A 5,210-nucleotide genomic window follows, 5' to 3' on the forward strand; every position below is an offset into this window, starting at 1 on the left:
AAAACAAAAGATTCTTATGGAATTGCACACTTCTCCCTTAGGAGGGAACTCAGGATTTTTAAAAACTTACCACAGGGTTAAGAAGGAATTTTTTTGGGATGGCCTTAAATCAGATATTCAAAAGTTTGTGGTGGAATGTTTGTTTTGCCAACAAAATAAAGTTGAAACAATTAAGACACCGGGTCTATTACAACCTTTATCCATTCCAAGCCAACGTTGGGAGGAGGATTCAATGGATTTTATCATAGGTTTACCCAAGTGTGAGGGGAAGAGTGTAATCATGGTGGTAGTTGACAGAATTACCAAGTATGCACACTTTTGTGCATTATCACGTCCATTTAAAGCCAATACAGTTTCTACTGTATTTATGGAAACAATTCAAAAGCTACATGGAAACTCAAAGATTATTGTAAGTGACAGAGATCCCATTTTCACTGGAAATTTTTGGACAAAATTATTTTCTTGTCTTGGTACTCAATTAGCTCATAGCTCATCTTATCATCCTCAATCTGATGGGAAAACTGAGATAGCAAAAAAATGTTTGGAAGGATATCTTCGTTGCTTTGTATCTGATAAACAGACACAATGGGTCAAATGGTTGCCTCTGGCTGAATGGTGGTATAACAGTTCCTTCCATACAACAACAAAAATGACCCCATTTATGACACTTTATGGGCATCAACCACCATCCATCACATCATATTTAAGAGAAAATTCTAAGGTTCAGGCAGTGGAACATCACATCGAACATCAACAACAAGTCCTCTAACTCTTAAAGGATAACCTCGTGTTGGCACAAAATAGAATGAAACAACAGGCAGATCAACATCGCAGTGAATGAAATTTTGATATAGGTGATTGGGTATTCCTACAGCTACAACCATACATGCAAATGTCCCTAAAGGAAGCTAAGAAGGATAATAAATTATCACCAAAGTATTATGGTCCGTACAAGGTGTTGCAAAAGATTGGTATTATGACATACAAATTGGAGCTTCCTGCAGTTTCTCGATTGCACTCAGTTTTCCATGTTTCATGTTTAAAGAAGGTTATAGGCGACAAGCTCCCAGTTCAAACAATATTGCCAGAACTTGACGAGGAAGGAAAAATTATATTGGAACCGGAAGCATTCACAGAAACAAGAACTCGATAGCTACGAAATTGATCAATTTCAGAGTATCTTATCAAGTGGAAGAACTTATCCGCTGAATATTCCACATCGGAGGATGAGAATTTTATGCAGAAGTATCCAAAACTACTCAACCGTTGAGGAAAACACTTTTTTGAAGGAGAGGGGCATGTTGCGTCCTTATAATACTAGTGATTACCCAATTACTATTGTAGTTATACCCCTTATTTATATTTTTGTTCCCCTATTACCCCCATGTTGTTATTTCTGTGCCCCATGGAATCCCTCTATTGTTATTTTTGTGGCTTTATATTATTATTGTTAGGTCGGCTCGATTATATTGTGACTCCTTAGACTCCTATATATAGAAAGGAGGTTTTGTCATTTGAAGCATCAAAGAATTGTTCATTTATGTAATGTAAAGGACGTTGCCCCCTCGAAGAGGCTGAATTCTAAGGCGTTGATCTATCTTTTCTATATTTTCTTGAGCTGGTTTTATAACATAATGATTATCATAATAGTGTTACAAAATAGTGTTACAGAATAGTAAAACATAAAACATAAAACAAACAACATAGTAATAACATGAAATAAATAATGATAATGATTAGTATAATAGTGTTACAAAATGGTGTTACAAAATAGTAAAACATAAAATCTAAAACAAACGAAAAATATAGTAATAACATGAATTAAATAATGATATTGATTAGTATAATAGTGTTACAAAATAGTGCTACAATATAGTAAAACATAAAACATAAAACAAACAAACAATATAGTAATAACATGAATTAAATAATTATAATGATTATTATAATAGTGTTACAAATTATTGTTACAATATAGTAAAGCATAAGACATAAAACAAACAAATAATATAGTAATAACATGAATTAAAATTATTAATATAGTAATAACATGAATTAAATAATGATAATGATTAGTATATTACCGTCAGGATATGCTTACGAGTTCTCATGCTAAGCCTCCTGATCCAAAGTCTAATTGTTGTTTCCCCTGCGTGGGTGAAAGTCTTCTAGCCTGTGTGTTTTGGTCTCGATTTTGGTCTCAGTTGTTTTTGAAGTTTGTCCTCAGTTCCGTTCTCGGCAGTGCTTCTCGGTTTACTTGCCGGGGTCTAGTTATCTTGATATGGTTGCTGAATTACCTCTGTTCAATCTTTAGTTTCAAGCACGATATTGGGGGTTTTATGTTTCTTTGTACTAGTCATGGTTATGTTCCTAGCAGTCCTTCAGGTCAATCCTCAGCATGTCTTTTTGGACAATGTTCAGCTATGCTATGTAAGCATGCCACATCTCTGGGCTAGATTTCTTGAGGCTATGGTCTCTTTTAAAAATTATTTTGTATCAATATAGGAGTAGACAAGTTCAAAAAAAAAAACAAAAAACAAAAACATTACTTATAGTTAAGTGAAACTAATTTTTTTAATAAGAAAATATTGTCATAATATACAATTTTATAGACATTATAAACTTGAAATCAATTTAAAAATATTAATAAAATACTTACACCCATTATGATATTTAAAGTGAAATTGAAAAAAAAACTAAAAATAAAGATATATATTCTAGCAATTAACAATTAAAAAATATATGCATTGTAACATGCTTAGTTTTGATAAAATAATAATAATTTAAATACATGTTAAATAAATATGCATTTCCATACTTAAAAACAAAAAGATACATGAGAAAATAATAACTAACATATATACAATAATTAGCCAATATTACTTTACACCAAAAATATATATTTGAGTCCTAATTGAATATGAAAATAAAGTAGACAAAAATATATGATTATAACAAATAAAAATTTAATCATAATCACGATGAAATACATTTTTAATATATATACAAGAAGCGATCAGAGAATTTTAAATTTGTTTCACTAAAATATTTCATATTAAAAATGTCGAGGTTAAACAAAACGGAATCTAATAATGGAGAGACGCCAGCATGTAACAGTACGCCAGACTTGCCCAATGAAAATATTATGGACTGAGTGAGGTTTTTAGGGACGAAAAGCAATGCAGTTAGAAAAAGTGAGTTTTTAAAATAGAAATTTACCGTCACAGGATTTATTTAATGAGCAATGCTGACTTTTTGGTTCATTGTTGTTGTGACATAGGAGGCCCAGATCAAAACAAAATGCTGTAGAAATGTAATCAAGAATGACCGGATGAAACATAATCAGCACGAATTCATTCAAATGAGGAAATGTTTGTCGGCATAAGGAAAGGCGATCTAAAATTAGAAATCTAGTTATGACAAATATGTCAGTTAAACACTCCCGAATTTCAATATAATAAAATTACATATTAGATAGCGTTAAACAAAACTACACTGAAACTAATAATGTACAAACTTAATTTAATACTATAAAAAAAATGGCTATTGAATTTGTAAAAACAAATTACCTACCTTTAATTGGAGAACATAACAACCATATATTTGAACATCAGAATGTCATATTTGGGCGTTAACATAATGGTTGAAGGAATTGAGTTGAGTCCGAGTTGAAAATCCATCGAAATTCGCTTAACCGTGTTTTTGAAATGTTGGATTTATTGAAAGGCCAATTTCCGCTTGACCAACGTATGATGGAAATGGACCATCGAAAAACATCAAGGAAATAAACATCGGCGCACATAATGGACAAGGAGTATGCTGAACACACAACTGCACAGAGATGCCATTACAAAGGAGACGCTATGGCTATATGAGATCTATAATGGTTGTTTTCCATTAATGTCAAATGAACACACAAATGTATATGCTTTAAGGCCTTCATAAATGTGTTGAACCCATTGTAGTCATGATCTGGCTGTATGATCTCGACACATTCTAATGTAATATGGCGAGCTTTTTCGGTTTTAGGAATCCTTTCCCTATTTGTTATAAGGGAAAGCTCCCCATCTTTTGTGCTTTCGATTTCTAAAATCCTTTTAGCTTTGTTATAAGATAGAGCTGATCAACTTTTTTGTTTTCTTGGTTTTGGTTTCTAGAATCCTTTCAGCTTGTGTTTTCTAAGGTTTTTTTCTTTATTATAACGGTAAGATTATGAACTTTCGAGATTTCTTCATTTTTTGTTGGTTTTATTCTAAAGTTTTATTATAATGACGCGCTCATCTTATCTGATTTTCAACTTTCTTGATTTTTTTAGTAGTGTTTTTGTTTTCTTTCGCTCATCGATTTTTTTCTTCCCAGATTGTTGCGTCTGGATTTTTGGAGTCTTTGTTTTTGTTCTAAGTATTTCATTTTTCCGGTTATATTTTTTTCAATTAAATATATATTTATTTTAAATTAGATATAAGAAATAAAAATGGTATCTATTAATTAAATATTTCTTTATTTAGTATTTTATGTTTTTTTCATAAATTTTAGAATTAATTTGAACTTCAATTTATTAAATATCAAGAAAATAGACAAAATATATGTTTGAAAAATATTTGTATTTGTGGTTTTGAGAAAGTTTTCAAAATCCTCTCCTATTTCTTTTTTCTAAATTTCTTAAAGTGGGTTTGTAACAACTCGCCCCTTGGATTTTGGAAATTCTTCATTTTCTCATTTTTGTGCTTTTATTTTTAATTTTCGAATTCTTCGTTTTCTCGTTTTTATTGCTTTTATTTTTAACTTTTGTTATGTCTTCACAAAAAAATTGTTGTTTGGATGTAGTTTTGAGTTTTTTATTTTTAAAATTAAATATATAATTATTTAAATGTTTGTTTAATTAATATTAAGTTTATTTATTGACATTTATGTATTTAGTGTTTTGGATTTACATTCCAGAGATTTTTTTCGAAAGTGTAAACTTAATTTAAATTTAAATCTATCGAAAAAATTACTACAGAGGGCAGAAATGAGGAAAGAAGTAAAGAATAAAGAAATATAATAAGCCAACTTGAAGATCGGAGGAAACAAGAGGAGATCCTATAGAAACAGAAATCCAAGATTAAATGGTTACGTGAGGGAGAAAGAAACACTAAGTTTTTCCACCAAGCTATGATTCAACATAGGCAAAGGAACATGATATTTTCCATTAAAAACGAAGAAGGAGA

This window comes from Pinus tabuliformis, chromosome 5_2 (genome assembly GCF_031772625.1).
Source record: "Pinus tabuliformis cultivar Carrire ecotype Pingquan chromosome 5_2, CPIR1, whole genome shotgun sequence".
NCBI classification, from domain to species: Eukaryota; Viridiplantae; Streptophyta; class Pinopsida; order Pinales; family Pinaceae; genus Pinus; species Pinus tabuliformis.